The sequence below is a fragment of the Urocitellus parryii genome, chromosome 7, assembly GCF_045843805.1.
Source record: "Urocitellus parryii isolate mUroPar1 chromosome 7, mUroPar1.hap1, whole genome shotgun sequence".
In the NCBI taxonomy this organism is placed as follows: domain Eukaryota; kingdom Metazoa; phylum Chordata; class Mammalia; order Rodentia; family Sciuridae; genus Urocitellus; species Urocitellus parryii.
In genome coordinates this window covers 144,715,780-144,736,496 of record NC_135537.1, presented here as the reverse complement: position 1 = coordinate 144,736,496, position 20,717 = coordinate 144,715,780, and the positions used below count along the sequence as shown (strand labels likewise).

Below are 20,717 nucleotides of genomic sequence, written 5' to 3'. Positions count from 1 at the left end.
AGGTCTACTGTGGACAATTTGTAATGCAAATCATCTGTCCCTGTATAATTAAGAACAGACAGGATGCAGCGCCGGTTTATGAGTTTATGGAATGAGGCACTGAATCCAGTGAAGAAAAACAACAATAGCAAAACAAAACTATAAGCCCCCTCTCCCCAAGGCTTGGCTAATCCAGGAGACGGTCAGAAAAGAAGCTTTGTCTCAGACCAAGCCGCGGGCAGACTGCATCTTCAGAATCAGCCTTTGTGGAAGTTACTGGAGTCCCCATCCTCTTTCCACATGGGAGTGGGGTGAGAGCCAGCCAACCCCCAGCCCCAAGCCTCTCTCTCTCATTCCCTGCACTGGTGGTGTAATTTGCTGAAGACTTTCACTTTGAAAAGCCAGCCGTAGTGAGAACTCTAGGGATTTGCTTCCATTAAAATAACAGCGTCTTTTTTTTAACATCAGAGAAGTTTTAAATGTGGAAAATATTCTTAAAGTTCATCTCCTTATTTTATAAAGGGGGAAACAGAAGCCTGGGGTGTGTCTGAGGGGGATGGAGCATGGAGACCAGTCAAGCACGTTGCTAGAGAAATGAAGATTGAAGTGCATTCTGATTCTAGATGTGAACTCTTGGCAAGTAGCTGCTGAATAATTACTGTGGGCAAGCCACTCTTCTAAGAGCTTAACATGGATTCCTTATTTCACCCTTATAACAAACTTAGAAGGTTGTGGTTATTGGTAACTTCATTTTGCAGATGGCAGAACAAAGGCACAGAGAGGTTAAGTAACTTGGCTGGGGTCACACATTAGGCAGACTAAACTGAGACTAGACCTCAGGCTCTGGATGCCATGCTCTTCAGCAAACACTTCTGGGCTGTCCTGCCTCTCAGCTGAGCAGTTCTGGAACCTTCTGGTGCTTGAAAAGTTACTCATTCATGGCCTGACTCTGGCTTTTTTGCTCATTCTTTTAAAGTGTATTCATTGATGCATTCACTTATTTATTGAGCATTTACTACATATGCAATTCTCGGGGCTCCCAATAAGCAACACCCAGCTTCTGCAGTCATAATCCTCTCCTAAGTGGTGATTTTTTATTTTTTCAGAATGTGGTCATTTTTTTATGACTGCTGTTAAGAAATCACTGCAAACTCCGGGGCTTAAAACTACACCCATTTATGAGCTCACAGTTCCAGAGGTCAGAGTACAAGCTGTCTTGACGGGGCTCTTTATTGAGAGTCTCACAGAGTAAAGTCAAGGAGTCAGCTGGCCCTGGCTCTTTTCTGGAGTCTTTAGGGGAAAATCCATTTCAGGGATCATGGAGATTGTTGGCAGGTTTCTGTTCTGTGTGGCTAGAGGACAGAGGGTCCCAGCGGTCATTCTCAGCTTCAAGAGGCTGCCCTCCTTCCTTGGCCCAGAGCCCCATCTTTAATACCAAGAGCAGCGAGTCCTTGTGCTCTGAGTCTCTGCCTTCACCTCAGTCCTCTGCTGCTTTTAAAGACACCTGGCATCATACAGAGGCCATGCAGGTCATCTAGGACAATCTCCCTATTTTAAGGTCAACTGATTGGTAACCTAAATTATCTGTAAAGTCCCATTTGGGACTTTATGAATGTAACATATTTATGGGCATGAATCTCATCATATTTGAGGGCCTTAGAGTGTGGGTGTAGAAATGAGGGCATTATTAGATTCTACTAACCATATACATTAAATGGATGGTACCTAGGTGACCTTTATGCAGATGACACTGTCTCTGGTTTGTAACTCGGACACCCCTAAGCCATATTGGAGTTCCTTTTTGTACCCTGGGGAGCTGCTAGCAGAAGACGCTATTATCACCTTAAGAAGTATTAGCTGAGAAGAAACAAGAGTTCAAAGCTAACTGGAGAGGCTCCTGGGGACCCCAGGATCACCAGAGGAAAAAGTGCCGAACTGGGATTACTCAATGGGTTTCACTCAATGGTTTCACTCAAATAGTTTCACTCCCAATCTGAGCTTGACCTCGAGGGTCAGGGAGCCATTAGGACCCTCGACCTCACTTTGCTAATGCAACCCATCCTTGGTGTAACAGACCTACTGTCCAATTTGCCTGCTCTGGACCCTGGGCCCCCTCCATGCCCACCAGGAGCCTTACCTGCCACCTGCACTCTTGCTGCTTGTCCCATTCACTGGGTTGGATTCTGCTGGGATTAATACTAATCTATACAGAGGCTGAGTTCTCTGGGTCAGTTTAAATACTGTCACGTGGGCTGGTGGTCAAGTTATCACCCTGTGCACGCTGACCTCAGGGTTCAGGCTGGAACTTTATAAGCTTCTAAGGGTGGAATGATACATCCCCCATAGCCCTGGATATATCTCTGTTCTCTACCTCCTCCTCCAGAGCTATGCAGCTGAGGTCCCAGCATGCCCTGGGCCAAACACCCAAGTCACCTGTATCCTGCAACCATCTCTAAGGTCATCCTAGGACTAGGGGAGGATGAAGAAGAAGCTAGAGAATCCTGGTCTCGCCTGTCTCCTCTCTGCTGTGACATGCACAACATGGTTTACTGGGTGGTTCCTGTTTCAGGTCACAGGCCCAGTGCTAGCTCCACTCCTTTAATTACCAGGTGCTAAACTATTTGAATTCTGATGTCCTTTTAGCTCTGACCACTGGCAACCTTGGCATAACGCAAAGTTGGCACCTACCAGACAGGACTGCCCTGTGGAGTCTCTAGTGCCATCGCAGAAAGGCCATACGGGTAAGCTGAGGTGGTGAAGTAGTCCTGGTATGGAAGAGGAGGGAGGATTGAGGTAAATGAAAGAAGGGACGAATCTAGTAATATCGACTGAACCCAAACCGTGTCTGAAAATGAGTAAAGGCTGCCCCCCAAAACCTGTCTGAATTTTTCTTTGGTGTCCCTTAGGCACTGTGTCTATGACCTTCATCATTCTGTTAGTCCCATTTTATCCTCTCATCCATTTCCCTTTGTCCAAAGTCTTCATTTAAACTCAAGGTATAAATTGTAAGTGAGTCTTTAAAGTAAAGCAACAGGCCTGGTACAGTGGCGCACTCCTGTAATCCCAGCGACTTGGGAGGCTGAGACAGGAGGATCACCGGTTTAAAGCTAGCCTCAGCAATTTAGCGAGGCCCTAAGCAGATTAGAAAGACCCTGCCTCAAAATAAAATGTAAAAAGGCCTGGATTCGTGGCTCAGTGGTTAAGCACCTCTGAGTTCAATCTCTGGTACCAAAAAAATTTTTTTTGATAAAAAATAAAGTGTGGGGCTAGGATTGTGGCTCAGTGGTGGAGCGCTGGCCTAGCATGTGTGAGGCACTGGGTTTGATCCTCAATATCACATAAAAATAAATAAATAAAATAAAGGTATGGTGTCCATCTACAACTAAAAAATATTTTAAAAATAAAATAAAGTAACAGAGTGAGAAGAAAGTTTAGAGATTATCTAGCCCAACCCATTCTATAGACATAAAAATTGAGCTTGACAGAATTTAAGGGTTAGTTTGAGTCCCTGCCAGGTTTAAAAACCTTGCAGGACTAAACCACATGTGTCCACTGTGCTGTCACTGGCTGGTGATAATCTGTCCATGGGGAACAAAGCTAGGGGCATTTGGAACCTCACCACACCTGATTCAGAGCAGACAGCTCAACCAGGCTGGAAAAGCTTCAGATATAAAGTGAGTCAGGGGGCTCCTCATTGCCAGCAGGGTGGGTTCCCGAGGTCCCCTGTAAGCCAGCTGTTTAGGAGACAGAATGTATGTTCCTGCAGAAATTCATCACCGTGCAGCCAGCCCAGTCCTGAGTGTTCTCTGTGTGAGGCTGTGAGTGGACGCTGGCAGCCCAGGTCAGAGCCTGTTCAGGCTGGATGCCGGGCGGGGTGGGGGGACTTAAAAAGATGCATTCATCTCACACCCCAGGGACCAGAGGCGCACCCCTGGCTGCTCCTGCAGACCATTCTCCTCTCCCCTGTGGATATCTCCTGGGATTGGGGCCAGAACCACAGGAGTAGTAGTGGAGAGGGGCTGGTGCTGGAGAGGCTCGGGCATGACGTGCAGATGGAGCAGGGTCTCTGCCCTGCTGCTGGCTGGTAGGTGGGCATCTCTCAGTTCAGGCCCTAATTCCTGGATGGGGAACAGGGGCATTGACAAGAGTACATTATAGGGAACTGGTTCTCCACTGCTGGTTTCTCACACGGCACCCAGATTCACGCTGCACTCAGATTTCTGGGTTCAGGGCCACCACCCTGAAATGTGTGATTGGCTGATGCGGGGAGATGCCCAGGAAAAACCGATGCACAGCCAATGTGGGCAGCGAATTCCAGGGTACAAATGAGCTAGGCCCTGCTGTCTCTAGGGCACAGGAGGATCTTTTGGCAGCATTTGGATCCCGTCTCTTGTGGGCCCGCTCCCCATGCCTCCTCCTTGCCCTCCCTCTCCTCAATTCCCCTGCAGAAAGAGCAAAGCTGTTTCTCAATAGGAAATGCTTCTGTTTCCTCCAGGTGCACAGTGATTCAAGGGCTGCACTTAGACCCAGGGCCAAAGAGGGGAGCGCAGAAAGCTCTTGAAGCCTCAGACTTCTCTTAACTAAAACGCAGCTCACTTTGCTCCATTGCATCACTGAGAGGAGACTTCCCTGGGGCGATGTGTTCAAAACACACAGGGCTCAGTGGCAGTGGATAGATGGTGGCCGTGTTCACTGTCATTCTCTCCAGCCCTATCACCTGGGTACCAGGTGGGTGGTGGGAAGGAAAAGCAAAGGGTAGAAGGTAAATGTAGCAGCTCCAAAAGTCCACAAGGAAGGCACAGAATCATTCCAAGGACATGATTAATAGAATCTAGTGCATACTAACTTCTGGGCACTTATCACCTGAGCATATTACACGTATCAACTCATGTAACCCCTCGATGCTCTGGAATAGGTGCTATTGTCACCCTTAATTGGTGGAGCAGGAAACAGAAACCCAGAGGAGTTCTATAGCTCCCCAAGGACTCCACTGGGGGCATTGGTGTGGTCCTGCTCAGGTCTTCCAGACCCAAAGAAAAAGTGTCCCTTCCTTTCTCATCAGGCTCCAGAATGGAGTTTACAGGAAGGACTGGGGTACACACCCATCCCCTGCTACTCCATGCCACCATTGCTGGGACCGAGACCCTTGAGATGATTGTCACTAAGCACTCACTGGACCCTCACAAGTACCCAGTGCGTTGGTAGCACCACCATTCTCATCTGCTAGTTGAGGAATCCGAGGCACCAGGAGCCCAGGTCAGTCACCCAAAGCCACACGGTTAGAGAGGCGCAGAGCAGGATGGGAAGCCAGGTGGTCTTCACTGCAACCTGCACTCCATAGGCTATCTTGCTTTTGCTGCCATAAATTCAGAAAGCATGGGGAAGGAAGATGGGAACCTCGTTCAGGATGGAGTGAGGAGCCTGCTCTGTGCCCGATGCTGTGTGAGAGGCTCAGTGTAGCCCATCTCCATGTGAGAGCTGTATTTCAACAAGCCTAAACTTACCAGCTTGCTTCATGTGTTAGTCAGCTTTTTGTTGCTGTGACAAATAACTTCAAGGAGGGAAAGCTTATTTGGCTCACAGTTTTGGAAGTTTCAGCCCATGGTAGGCCAACTGCATTGCTTCTTGCCCAAGATAAGGCAGAGCATCATGGTGGACAGGCATGGTGGAGGAAAGATGCTCAGCTCAGGGAAGCAAAGAAGGAGAGAGAGAGAGAGAGAGAGAGAGAGAGAGAGAGAGAGAGAGAGAGAGAGAGAGGAGAAGGGGCTGGGGCAAGAAACACCCCTTCTGGGGCACAACCTCTCTGACCTACTTCTTCCAACCATGACCCACTGTCTACAGTGTCTACCACCTCCCAGAAGTCCATTCAGCTACTCATGGATTAATCCACCAATGGGGTCGGAGCCTTCATGATCTAGTCACTTCCTAAAAGCCCCGCCTGTGAATGTTGCTGCATTGAGAACCCAGCTTTCAACCCAGGAGACTGTGGGGGACATTCCACATCCAAAATGTAGTACCTGGGGTCATACAGCTTTGACATGCTAGAATCAGGATTTGGACTGGGTTCTGTCTGAAGTCGATGGTCTTTTTCCATTTGCCAAAGACACACACAAGGCACAGAAGAACAGTGTGATCCAGCTGTGGCCCTGCAGGCACCACTGTCTGGGCAGAAGGAAAACCTGAAAGCCTGAGGCGGGAGGGCTCAGGCAGCTCAGTCTAGTCTGGGTGGGCTTCTTGGAAGAGGAGACAGAGAAGGCAAGCGTGGAGCCACATGGATGGTTTGGTTCTGACTAGGAACTGTGTCCAAAATTCTTGCATTGGATTGATATAAATAAATAATGATATTCCTCAGGAAAGTTGGAATGGAATCACCCTTTGACCTTCCTCACAGCTATCCCACTCCTCGGTTTATACCCAAAGGACTTAAAATCAGCATACTACAGTGATGCAGCCAGATCGATGTTTATAAAAGCTTAATTGATAATTAACCGAACTGGAACCAACCTAGGTGTTCTTTAGCAGATGAATGGATAAAGAAAATGTGGGTATATATACACAATGAGTATTACTCAACCTCAAAGAAGAATAAATTATGGCATTTGCAGGTAAATGAATGGAACTGGAGAATACCGTGCTAAGTGAAATAAGCCAACCCCCAAAAGCCAAAGGCTGAATATTTTCTCTGATATGTGAATGCTAATTCACAGTAAGGCAGGGGCTAGGGAAAAATAGAGGTACTTTGGATTAGACAGAGGGGAGCAAAGGGAGGGAAGGGGGTATAGGGTAGGAAGGATACTAGAATGAACCAGACATGATTACCCTATGTGCACATAGGATTACACCGTGTGTGAATCTACATCATGTACAACCAGAAGAATGAGAAGGTACGCTCCATTTCTGTATGATGTGTCAAAGTGCCTTCTACTGCCATGTATAACTAATTAGAACTAACTAACTAACTAAATAAATAATACATTATTTTAACAACTGATTACTGGTGCACTTCACAAGCAAGCCCTCTCTGAGTCTGTATTACCATCATCTGTGGCGGCCCCTGCTCTCTTGGCATACATATTTGAAGAGTCCCTTGCCTCTTGGCCTTCCCTCTTGGAAGCGGGAGAGGGCTGCTCTCTGACAGCCTGCCCAGAGCTCTGGGTCCACAGCAACTTGACTCCCTCCTTTCAGGTCCAATATTCATGGAGAGGAAAGTAAGGCAGGCGTGATCCCTGGGACCTCATGGGCTAAAATGTATCTTTGTAGAGTTTTTGCAGCTAGCCCTGCCCAGCTGCCAAGTGCTATCTTCACTGGATGTGCAATTCTCTTGGGAGCAAAGGACAAGTCCTAGCTGGACTTCACTACCACTTTGAAGTGCCGAAATCATTCAAGCTAGGAGTGAATCACAGAGCTGCTTTCTTCACCTTTTCCCCTAAGGGAGGTTGCTGACCGATGGAACTCCTCTTCCTGGGTGCAAGTATTTATACCTCAAGGTGGTGAAATATTGTTTCTTTACATTATAATCTGTATTTCTCAGAGTTTCCTCATCCAGACTAACTGGTCTCCTCGTTGTGGAAATAGAGGATATTCTATGGAACTTTCTCTGTGTGTCAAGTGCTTTATATGGATCGTCTTGCTAATTCTTGCAAAAGCCCTGGGAGTTTAGTACAACATGCACCTCCACCCTCAGCTGGGGAAAACAGGGCTGGGGAGGGACAGAGATATGTCACACACTTGGTAACAGCAGAGATAATTTCTCTACTCTGTTGGTAGAAGGGGCCAGAACATTTGAGATCTCAAGCCCAGCCTCTTTGTCTTCCTATGAGAAAACTGGCATCTCAATTTAACATGAAGGGCAGGACTTGATCACAGAGCCAGCTGGTGACAGATCCTGGACTAAGACCCAGACTCCTTAGTACTGATGCCATATTTCTTCCTCTCTGCTGATGCATCCAGGCAGCCCTGATCTGTACCTGGCTGCCACTGTTTGTTGGCTGAGTGGCCTTGGGAAAATGAGCAGAGTGTTATCTGTTTGATAGAGGTATTAAGGTGTGCTTTCTACAAAGATCTGTAGATTTGGCAGCAAGGATAGGGAGAGAGTACCCCAATTAGCATCTTGGACACAGTAAATATACTATTCTCTCTTCCTCTCTTCAAACAAACTACAGAGGACCCACATTTACTGAAATCTTTGACTATTTTTGTCAGAATATATATAATCGATGTAACTAACCCTGGATTAATATGCATGACAATTAAAGTTTTTCTGTAAGTCAGGTTGATTTCACTCCCCAGGGGATATCTGGCAGAAATTTTTGCTTGGGTGAGAATGGGGGATTTGCTGCTGGCATCTAGTGCATGAGGAAGGGATGCTGCTAAAGACACTGCACTTGCAGGACAGCCCTCCACCCTACAAGGAGTTATGCAGCCCAAAAGGTCAATAGTGAAGCTTTTAAAAAAAACCCTGCTGTAAGTCAATAAGAAAAAGATCAACAACTCAATAGAAAAATAGACAAAGGATATGGAGAAGTGAGATAAAGAAGTGGAATCAAAAATGGTCAATAAGCATGAAGTACACCCTGCTGCATTGGCCGACAGGGAGATGCAAAATAGAGCAAGAAAACACACTGTTTTCCAGAATCCAATGAAAAAGGATTTAAAACTCTGAGAGCAGCATGTGCTGGTTGGGTGGCAGAGCAATGAGAATTTGGATGCTAGCAAGGACAACCACTCTGAAGAGCAGTTTAGCCATATTTAGTTAAATCAAAGATATATATAGTCAAATAGAACAAATCTACCCCTGAGAAATCCTTCTCCAGGCTCAGAAAGAGACAGGAGAAAGAAAATTAAGGACATTTATTAAAATTAAAATTAAGGACATTTATTAAAATTAAAATTAGCACACCAGTAGGGAGAGATTAGAAACAAACTAACTGTCCATCAAAAAGGAGGTGTGTGATTATAAATAAAGAAATGAATAAGCCACAGGTGTCAATGTGGTTCCATAACAAAACTTGATGTTGAGGAAACAAAGTTCCAATGGATCAAGTTACAATGGCTCCTGAAGACAGTGTTTACAGAGGTGAAGATTTAAACCAGGCCAAGGAAACTGTTGACAGAGTTTGTGTTTTGCTCTTACCAGAGGAATAATATCTAGCACAAGAACTAGAAGCATAATATCTAGCACAGGAATGTCCATTTCAGGATGGTGGTTATCTACGAGGCAGGAAAATAGTCGGGAATATCATTTAGAGTGGTCACAGGGGGCTTCTGCTGTATTTCTAGCGTCTCATTTTCTTAATATTTATTTTATTAGTCTCTATTTTGTTTGCATATTTTATGTAAATAAAATAAAATGGCACAAAAATCAGCAGGTTCCTCTAAATGGTTTAGTAGCCCCATTGAACCCAGGTTGGAGAAGAGGATCTGAGTAAAGGGTCTTCAGGGAAGAACCTACTGTGCATCTGACTCAATCCTTGTAGGAATGTGACTCATCTATGCAAATCTGTACCAGGAAGTCCATGTGTCACCCTTGTGATGAGGCCCAACATTAAAATATGTGTTTTGAAGGACCTCAGTTCTGGACCTTGAGAATATTAGTGTCTCTCTCTCTCTCTCTCAGAGAGAACAGTCAAGGTCCTGGGCCATTCCATGTCACCTTCCAGGTCTGACAGGCAGGTGTTTGTAATAGTCTCTGGGGACAGAGGTGACAGGTGGAGTGAGCACTTCATGGGGCATCCGCAGTGTGGTAGGTGAAGGCAGGAGGGGACAGGGAATGGGGTTACCCCAGACATGACAGCTGTGTACTTCCTGCTCAGCCAGACCATGGAATAGAGGGAAGCCCAGGGCAGGTACTGCAGACAGTGCCCACTTTTACCTGCTGACCCCATCAGGGAGGCCTGGGGTTCTCTTTGGGAGTGCTCCCTGATGGTGTTCTCTGGCACTGACTCAGCTGTGATTCAGGTGAGCAGCTGGACCTGGTGTAAGAAGATTCAACTTGTAGATAAGCCTGAGATTCACAGTTGTGGATCATCACTTGGACCTGGAGGCAGGAGCTCACCACCCTCAGTTTGAGAACTGAACCTATGACCAGAGGTTAGGAAGTGGTAGAGGCACTGGGCTCATGGGATTCCTCATTACATTTGGGGGGAGCAGGTGTGGCCAAGATTCCAAAGGCCAATCAAGCTCAGCCAGGACACTGGAATGGAGACACAGACTGGTGGTGGCTGTGGACATCACTGCTAGTTTTCTGGAAACCTATCAGCTGTCCCAAGAAGGTGTAGGCAAGGCCCACAAAGACCCCTACCCTCATGTGAATGTCTCTTTGTTGAGAAAGTAAGAGATCTGTCCGAGTGATCATATAGACTCTCTCGGAGGCCTTCTGCGCACTGAGATGTAGAGGTGAGGGGTTCCACAAACCTCGGGGGTGAAGAAGCCACATGCAATGGGGGAAGGCATGTACCTTCCAGCCAAAATCCTACTAATATATGTGAATGGAAGCTCCATCCCTCCCTTAGCATCTAGAGTAAACTGTGCTCAATGTGGTCAGCAGACTGGTGTTGACTGAACACTGGATTGTCTGACTTAGGAAAAGGAACAGAGAACAGTCTCCTTGCAAGAGAAAAGCCCAGAACTCTCTCCCACATGAAGTCTCCTATAACCAGGGATGTCACCTCAATAAAGAGCTGAACAAAACCAGGGATGTCTTGAAGGATTACTGGTAAACCCCTTCCTTGATGAGTGGTCATCAGGGGTGAGCTTCCCCCCACCCTCTCTAAGTCCACCAAGCATGCATCTGAATGGCTGGTATGAATTTATTTGAAGGAATTTAGTTGAATCAGACAATATCCTCTTATCTTTCCAGATGTTCAAGCTTTGTCTTGCCAAGGAAATTATTCACTTCCAAGGACTAGAGCTCTCTCAGGACACATAAGAGTCTCTTAGAAACCTTCACAAATGGGTATAAAGAGGATCTCTGTTGCCTCCAAAGCCTTCTACACTATGTGTGATAAATGCCTGAATTATCCTCAAATAACAGGTGTAATCACCATAAATGGGCATCTTCTACCAACAGGAGATGAGAGAGGGGCTACAAACAGTCTGAGGTCTGATCGGAGTCATCAGGAAGATTTCATTCACTCAGAAAATATTTACTGAGCACATACTCTGTTCTAATATACCTCTAGGTGCTAGTAATAGTGGGGGAGGGGGGAACAGAACAAAAACGAAGCTCTTATGGTACTGGAAGACATACAATGTACGAGCAGACAAAAAACAATTGATAGGTTTTAGATATAATTGCTCTAAAAAGTATGCAATGAGATGGTCTAGAGAGAGGCTGGGTCCAGGCACAGGCCCTGCTGTCACAGAGAGTGTACTGTGGTTGGGATGCCCTACATGAGGCAAAAGGATGGAACTAGCCAGGGTGTTACATATCATCTCCAGAACTGAACTGGGGCATGATCTGTAGTGGTGCACCGGCCAAGGGAGATTAGTCTGGAACAGTATAGACAAGGTAGGTAGATTGAAAATCTGGAATCAATATTTCTATCAAAAGATGAATTCTATTCTCCATTCCTTGATCTCAGGCCGGCCTTGACCAAGAGAATGTGGTAGGGAGATACAGGGAGAGTTCCAGAGTTGAGGCCTCCTAAGGCCATACAGCTTCTATTTCCTGGAAAGCTGAGACGGCCACACTCTGTAGAAGCCCCCCTCGCTTCCTTGAAGATGAGAGACCGTGTGAAATGAGAGGCCAGGCCAAGCCCACCATTCCAGCTGAGGCTCCAGGCACATGGGTGAGACATTCAGGATAGCCTGACTCTTCTAAATGAGCTTAGGGGAGACCAGCAGTGGGGACACCTAGCTGACCCACAGGATCATGAGAAGTAGGAAGTTTAGAAATGGCTAGGTAGCCATAGGTAACCAGAGATAGGTGGTAACACTCAAAGACACACGGGGTGGTAGTGGCAGGGTTGTCTGAGACCAGCCAGTTCATGGAAAATACTCATCAGATTTGGGGTGAGACAGGTTCCATCCAAATGCTGGGGCTCAGAAGAGTGACACAAAGTCAAAGCTATGATGTCTTGTTGGTGAGCCCACCCTGCACCTATCTCTAAGTACTGGGGGTCTGAAATAGTGGCTTCAGGTCAGGGCCTCACAGTTGCCCAGGGTTCAAGTCTAGAACTGTGAGTACCAGCCTTGTAGTGCCAAGTCTCCCTCCTAATTCCTTTCCTAGAGTCCCAAGGAGATCAAGGCTAAGTGGGTCAGAGTCAAGGAAAAGGACTTTAACAAGAATTAAGAGTGGGGTTCTTGGGGAAGAAGGAACATATTTATAAAGACAAATACAAGGACACAAAAGTCCAGTCCCCAAAGTGTGGGTCAGATGCTAAAAGCTTTAGGAGTACAGAAAAAGGATGGATCACCCAGGACACAAACAAGCGAGTGCAGAAACAAAGTGGAAAGTCACTCAAGGGTGTGAAGACATAAATGAATGAACAGCTGGACAGCAACAAGCAAGGAGTGGACAAGAGTGACATGGAGGGCACTTAGGAACAGAGAAGAGAGCCAGGAAAGACCCAACTTGCCCTCTTTATTTGACAAAGGGAGGGCTTGAATGTATATGACCAAGAAATAAAGGCTAGTGGTGAAGGTTAAGATAGATAACTTTGCTTCTAGCTATGGCCCATGAGAGCCACTCAGGGGTTTTGAGCAAGGAAATGGCATTTACTTTAAAAAATAGGGATATGCATCAATGAATGAATGCATACTTGCATAGATGGTGGAAAATGGCTGGGTGGATGGATGGATGGATGGATGGATGGATGGATGGATGGATATGTAGCAATGAATACAATAGATATGTACTTTAAAGAAAATGATCTGAATGAAGGGATAGATGGATAAATGAGCAAATCAGGGAATATATGCATGATGCATGGATGATAATGGAGGATGAATGGGTGGACAGATGGATGGGCAGATATGTACCCAAGAATACACATAGTCATGTACTTTAAAGAAAATGATCTGAAACAATGAATGAACATATCAGTGGATGCATGCGTGGACAGATGCATGGATGGATGGATGCATGGATGGATGGATGAATGGATGAATGAATGCATGGCAGAAATATAAGCCCAAGGAAGTCAATTTAGTCTGCTGGTGAGCAGCTTTGACACATCTGTTCTTGCTGCTGCTTCCCTTCACTGCCTCACTGTGTATGAGCCCATCCCATCAGCTCAGTATTTCCAGCTCATCTGAATGCTGGTGAAATGGTTAAGAAGATAGTGTCATCAGTATGGCAGGGCTCAATAATCACAGACCCAAGATCCAGTTCTTGTAATCTTTCCAATCAAGCCCAGATGTCTGGAGCTTCGAGTTCCTGAAAGAAGATCAAAATGACACGAGATGAGGCTACAAGACATGTCATACTTCTACATGCCTCATAGGACCAACCTCTAGGGTTTTAGCCAAGGAGCTTCTCAACCACCTTGCCTTATTATCACAGCATTGAACACAGTTCCAGGCACACAGTAGATGTTTGATGAAAGTTTGATGAATTGAGATGACATTTTTTGAAGCTCCCTATATAGGAAAAGCCAACAAACTGCATGATTGACAGCATACCCACATCCCATCCTTAAGTAAGTCCTTGTTAGGGAGATAGACAGAGTGAGTTGAACAATCCATAACCTGACCTTCAAGGGAAGACATAAATCAAACCTCATCAATTTTCAGGGAAATAAATTTCATGAAATGAGGCTGCCATCTGCCTTTTGTGATATAAATCAAGCTCCTATTGGCTCATTTATGCCTACAGGCTGAGGTCCATATTCCTTAGCAAAATATGCATAGTTCCCCACCTCAAGCTATTTTTAAAAATATCCATATGCTCATTCATTTATTAATTGTTAATTTATGTAAGGGGACACATCAGGCATTGGAATGCTGTGATGAATGAAATTTCCATCCCTGAAGGAGAATATTTTCTACTGGAGAGACAGATTATTTGCACAGGTAATATACATTTCATGTATTTTTACAGCATAACAGCTAAGAAAATGGACACATCCACATGGTGTCTTCACATGGAGGGGGAAGGGTCAAGCAATTAATTCTGCCTGAAGTTCAGGGTCATTTCACATTTAAGATGATTCTGGAAGTTTCAGTGGAAGTTTCCCGGGCCAACATGAAGAACAAGGACACTTCAGGTGAAGAACGGTCTTAGTTAAGACCCTTGGTTTCAAGTTACGGAAGTTAAGTGAAATAGGGAATTTAATAGCCAGAGACCTGCCATGTCATTCAGAGGTTGACTGCACAAGTCCAATGAGAGGTTATAGAAAAATGCTTTGTAAGCTACAAAGTGAAGGCAAAGACAAGGGTTTATTATAGAGTGCTCAGTAGCTGAGTGGTGATTGATGGGCCAATTTGCCACAACCCAGTGGGAACAGATAATACCCCAAGAACCAAGACATGGTAAGGTAATAGAATACCTATTGAGGAGAGTGCTTAACTTGGAAGCCTTCCTGGTATTCATTTGGGGGTATGTTTTACCTTCCAATGAAAGAATTGATGGAAGGGATGGGAAAGGGAGGTCAGCTTGACTTGTGACTAAAGGCCAATGGTCACTGCCCTTCAAAAAGGCATCAAAAAATAAAAATAAGCAGGACACAGTGGCACATATGGATAATCTTAGATACTTGAGAGTCCGAGTCAGGTGGATCACAAGTTCGACACCAACCTGAGCAACTTAGCAAGAATTGTCTCAAAAAAAATCTTTTTTTTTAATTAAAAAAATTACGAAGGTCTGGGGATGTAGCTCCTTAGCATGCAGGGGATCCTGGGTTCAATCTCCAGTTCCACAAAAGAAAAAAATGGCTTAGTGGTAACCGAGCGAACTCATGAAAGGAAGGACATCCAGGTGCCATATGCAATTTTTCAGGAATAAGGACGTTGTGAAAATCAAAGTATTAATCAATAATGGACTAAGTGCACTCCATTTGTGAGACCTTGCGCTATGTAGGAGAGAGAGTTGGAAAAAAATGTGTAGGTCCTCCCCTCTGGGAGTCTGAGATCAGTAGCAAAATATTGCCATATGACTAATAAGAGATGTGTCCAAACCCAGCTATGGACCTCCACCCTCAAAATTACTCCTCCACTTGTTCCCATCTGGATAAATGCTGCCTCCATCTACTAAATTGTTCAGGACCCAATCTAAAATTCAATGTCTCTCTTCTTTTCATCGTCCCTTCTCAGGACCGCCTTATCAACAAGTCCTGTGGGCTCTACCTCCACTGAAGGGGCCCGGGCTGCCACTCCTCATCCCTCACTAGCCACTGCCCTGCCTGGAATGCCGTTTCTATCTCACCCTCCCACCATCCAGCAGCTATATTAACCTTTCAAAAATGCAAATCAGATCATGGCACCCACTCCTTTCAAAGCCCCCCTTTACCCAAAACACACACACACATGCACACTTAGAACAAATCCAAATTCTTTTCAGTGGCCCACCAAGGCTACAAGCTCTCTTTAATTTTACCCCTGACCATGACTCTGGCCGTTTGTCTGACCATAACTCTCAGCCCCCCTCACTGCATCCTGGTCACTCTTGCTTCCTTTCCTACCAGATGTGTTCCTACACCAGGACTTTCGGCCTCTGCTGTTCCCTCTGTTAGAAACACTCTTCTCGAAGGACTTCGAAGGGTCACTCCCACACTATATTCAGATCTCTGTTTAGAGACACCTTCCTCGGTAGCCCTCGCTGAATTAGCCATCACTGCCACCATCCCAACAACCCTACCAACCACTTCCTCCTTATCTTCTTTTGCTTTCCTGGCAATAACATAGTAACACAGTAGGCACTAAATGAACTCAGTATTTTTTGAAGGAATGTGTAGAAGAGAAAGGTTACAACAGGAATAGCAACGGAAAAGACTTGTGGAACTGCTGGGGTTGGGTTCTAGAACATGGAGATGTTCTCACCAGGCAGACAAAAGGCAAGGGCATCTCAAGCACAGAGAATAGTGTGAAACAAGGTCGATGCAAAAAACAAACAAACAAACAAAAAAACGAGGCACACAGAGGAGAGTGGGGTGATTCAGTTAGGAGGAATGTGGAAGAGGACATGTGTCTGGCCAGGAAGCCAGTACCTAGTTGCAAGGAGAAACCTCTCAGATAACAGGATGTTATTGCAAGGGGTGATAAAGGGCATCCTAGAGGTTGGGGTTACTAAACTTAGAGGTGAAAGAGCTTCCCAGTGGTCTAGGAAGGGTTTGCAAAGCTTCTTAATTCTGCACGGCTGCAATTGTAGCCTGTGACACAGCGTGACCCCACTGCACACGCCTCCTCTCAGGTCTGTCTGTCTAGGTCTGTCCCTCCACTGGCTGGTAACCCTTTTTCTTTGTCCTTAGTTCAAATTCCTCAGATGGAAAAAACGTCTGACTGGCTTATCTTTCTTCGGTCAAGAGTGGCTGCACTTCACAGTCCACAGGCCACACAAGTGTCATGTTACCGCCTGGTTCTGTCAGCTGAGGCCTGGTTAGAAAGAGGTTCCCAGCGTAAACTGTGGGCAGGGCGGTTCTCTTATAGGAGAAGTGAAAGCATCTCCCACGCCTCTGGCTGTTAAGTACAGCCTGTCTCTAGGGCCAACACAAGTAATTCCCAAATTAAAACACAACGGTCAGTTGTCTCGACTCTAACAAGAATGTGTCCAGAGCTAGGCAGAGCCACGGTCTATTCTCTACTTCAGGCTCCTCTCTTTGTTTGTCTTTGGATCAAGGGAGGGAGGCAGAGCGGTAGAGTGAGCAAGGCAGGCCAATGTGTGATTCCAGTCAGTAAGGGTGCTCCCACCACCCCAGGAGAAAAGCCCCCTCTGACTGCCACACATCGGAAGGACACCCCTGCGTGAGCCCAGGCTCATGTCCTCTCCCTGCTCAGGACATGAGGGGGACCTCAGGGCTGGCTCCATGTTTGGGCTGATACCAAGATGTCTGCAGAGGTCCTGGCCGGCGGAGGAAGACGAGGTCTCTTCCTCAATCCCTTAGGAGAAAGGAGAGGTTTTCCAGAAACTTCTCAGCAGACTGCCTCCCTTCTCATTAGCCAGAATGGGGTCACATGGCCCGTTCCATTGTTGAGGAGAACGGGATTATCCTTAGGTCAGTCTGGGGAGTGGGGCCATTTTCCCCTGAGCAGGGAGACCTGGGTTTCTGAATCAGTCTGGATTCTCTTGGTGAGAAAGATGAGGGGGTGTGTGGATCCTTGGAAGGCAACAAAGAGGGTCCCTGCACCTCAAGGACCATGCCCGAAACAACAGAGACTGAGGCACAGAGAAAGCTGTGGTCAGGAAGGACAGAGGTGGCACTGTGTGCGAGAATTGTGTAGACGTGGAGGGGGACAGTCTTCTTTCAAGTCCCAGCTCTGCCATCTGCTCACTGTTATGTACCCCCCAGAGCCTCAGTCTGCTCACCTGCAAAAGGGAGAATAGGAATATCTGCTCTGACTCAAAACCTAAGCGCGGCGATGGGGACAGAGGAGTTTCCCAACCTGCAGGATGATGGTTCATATGGAGAAGCTGGTTACTATTAATAGGAAAGAGAGGAATCCTGCAGGAGAGTTGAAGTCAAGGGCAGGTCAAGGACAAAGGCTAGGTGTGGCTGGCTGGCCCCTCAAGGCGCAAATGGCAGGCAGTGCCATTCCACTCTGCTCCTCAGGGGCACAAACACCCTCTGCAGCTCTTGGATATTCCTATTTGCAGAAAGTCACCGAATAACAAGAGCGATTAACTCAGAAGATCCAAGCAGAGCTTTATAATTTATGTGACTTTGTACTGACCCTGGGACTGGGCTGGTTCTTTGCTAGCAAAGATCCTTATCTCTAGGATTGAGGGCTCGATCCCCTTAAATCAGCCCTCCTGGAGATGGTGGAGAAGTTAACATCAGCTCAAACCATCCTTTGCAAACCGCCCAGGGTACTAATGAGGCAAGGTGGGCCTCCCTGATGGAGATTTTTGTTTTGCAATTTTAAGGCTTTTTTTGAAAATCTCAGTTAATTGGATCACCGCTTTAGAGACAGGGATTCAGGCGTTCAAATGAGAGAAAAAGACAAGACAGTGGGGTCTGCATGTCCCGGAGCAGTGGGTTCTGCTAGTTCTCAGCTCAGTGTGGCCTCTTCAGGGAGGCTGGACTGGGTAAGCCCTGCAAGGATCTGGGGGTGTCTCAGTGGCCGGCCTCTATCTCTGATCGGGACTTGGGCCATCTAATCTGTTCAAGGAAATTACAGTCCCAGGTTGGGGCTCCCCATCTAAAGTCATGTACAGGACTTGACTCTCCAAATGGTGACAGTAGGAGGAAGCCAAGGTTCCTGAAGGTCAAAGCACCCAAGAACTGAGACAGACGCCTAGAGGTCAGGACTCTGGGCCCAGCACCCTGCCCATCCTTTTATGGCAGATGTGTCTCCGACAGACAAGTCATTGTCCTCCAGGCCTGTTTCCCCATCTTAAAGGTGATGGGGTTGGGGCTCTCTGACATCATTTCCAGGGGAACCCCTATCTGGTTCTTGACTTCGAGCCGTGGTGGAAGGAAGCCACCCATCCAGCCCCTTGCTCCTCCTAGGTTCTGCATCCACTTGGACAGGATGGCACCAACTTACCCAGGAGCTACCTCATGATATTTCAGTCCCCTCCCCTGAGACCAAGCCTTGGAGAGTACCATTCCCACAAGAAGCCGTCAAGCCTCACAGATGCCAACTCTGGTCTGATGAGAAGTTCTAATTCTTTAGACATGGGTGCCAGGCAGAAATCACTTCCCCTTTAAGGCAAGACCCACTTTTACACATAAGAGCATGGATTGTCATCTCCTGGTGGTGGCCCCCCAGGACAACACATTTTTTGTTATTACCCTAATGCAGCAAAGAATCCCAGCAAACCTTCTGTCTGCTTCTTTCCGGGCTGGAAAAGACAAGACTGATGACCAGGGATAGGAAAGGCAACTTGAAGGAACCTAGGAAATCTCTAGGATTCTGGTGATTCTCAGAGATAAATCAGATGCAATCAAGAAGCGCCAGTCTGTGGGCTGCAGCACAAAAGAACTAATTATAAACAACAACAACAACAACAAGAATGTGCTATAAGAGTAGGTCAAGTTGGAGAATTCAGAGGAAAGTGGAAGGACATTTAGCCCGGGCAGGTAGGAGAAGTTTTCTCCAAGGAAGTGACCTTCAAGCTAAAACTTGGGGGATGGTGCTGACTATCCTAAGATTGTCAGCAGCTGCTCTGATTCCCCAGAAGAAATCCTTTCATCACCATGGATTGAAACACTACCCTGAGATAAAACCTGAGGAATCTGGTAAGCCAGGAGCAAACTTCCAAGAGGAGTCCCAGGAATGTGAATATCCAAACACAATTCAAGATGGTAAGAGCTGGCTGCGGAGACGCTTGTGCACACAGCCCTGGTTAAAGCAATGTCAATAACTGAGCCAAGGCATGCATCTATTTTTTTTTTTCTCAAAACAACCTGCACTTCTGGGAATAGCCCCAGAAGGGACATTGGCCACTGATTGCTAGGAAACCAACCGTCCCTGCTGGGCTCTCTGCTCCCTGCCACGTTTGCACATGTTTTCCCCAGGTTTCTGCCTGCTTTCTTCTCAACACACACATCCAAACTCACACCAGCATATGTTCCAGCTCATGCCTCCCTCCTCTTCCTAAATAACTACACCGGGGCGTACAAGAAAATGGATGACGTTCTGCAAATTGTGGCAGTTCCAAATACACTGTAAACAGTGGAAGCAGAGCCCTTGGGTTTCTGAGTTTTGTTTCTGTTTTAGTCTTACATTTTTATGGCTGACCCTTACGTTGTTTGCTTTGCTGAGGACCCTTAGCAATTGAAAAGTGGGCTTGCCTTGCTACTGGGGGGAATGGATTTTATAAATGCCACATGGCACAGAAAGGAACTAAGCTTGAGAGCACCCTTAGGAGCTAGCAGTTCTCAGTTAGATCAAAGGCTCTCTTTAATTGATCTTTAAACCCAAACATATCAAGCCAAGCACACATATGTGCATGTTATCGTCGTACCTCCAAGACTCCAGGGTAAAACCCAGAATCTAGTCTTTGGCCATGACACTCATGCATACATAAATTCTAGCGTGAGTGGGCATGAGTGGAGAAATGATTGGCAGGCCTGGACATTCCCATTTCTGAAATGACTATCATAGCAATCATCATGAATCTTCTCTCGTCTACCCTGTGACCCAAGAAACCTAAAGGCTCAATCTCTGAAAATTTAAGACTGCTCAGAAATGTGCACCTACTGCCTACAAAATCAACACACCAGGGCGGGAAGATGGAGTTTGGGAAGGGCTGTGGGCTTTGTAATTAGATAAATTGAAATCCTGCTAAGTATTAGTTATGGGATGCCAGAGAGATATTTTAACTTATCTAAACCTCAGTTTTTCTTTTTCACTTCTAAAGTGAGAATAATAGAACCTAATTCACAGAATCATTATAAAGGTAACATAAGCTAAAGCCCCAAGCAGTGTGCCCTAACTCAGAGAGTACCCAATAATACGAATTGCCATCTTCTGACCTCCGTCTCACATTATTGCTCCTTTCACCTTAGGAGTATTTGCCAGTGCACCATTGGAACTACACATCGGAGAACTCCTGACCTCATTTGAGTTCTTCTTTCCAAAGTCTCCTGCCACTCTTTCCTCTGAACATTTTTAAAATTGACCTTCAAAAAAAAAAA

General features: G+C 46.2%; 1 protein-coding gene across 1 annotated transcript in view; it reads left to right on the top strand.

The window, feature by feature from the left end:
- The window catches only part of Asic2 (acid sensing ion channel subunit 2), a 1,047,776-nt gene that overhangs the window by 516,579 nt on the left and 510,480 nt on the right, over positions 1-20,717 (top strand). The window lies entirely within an intron of this gene.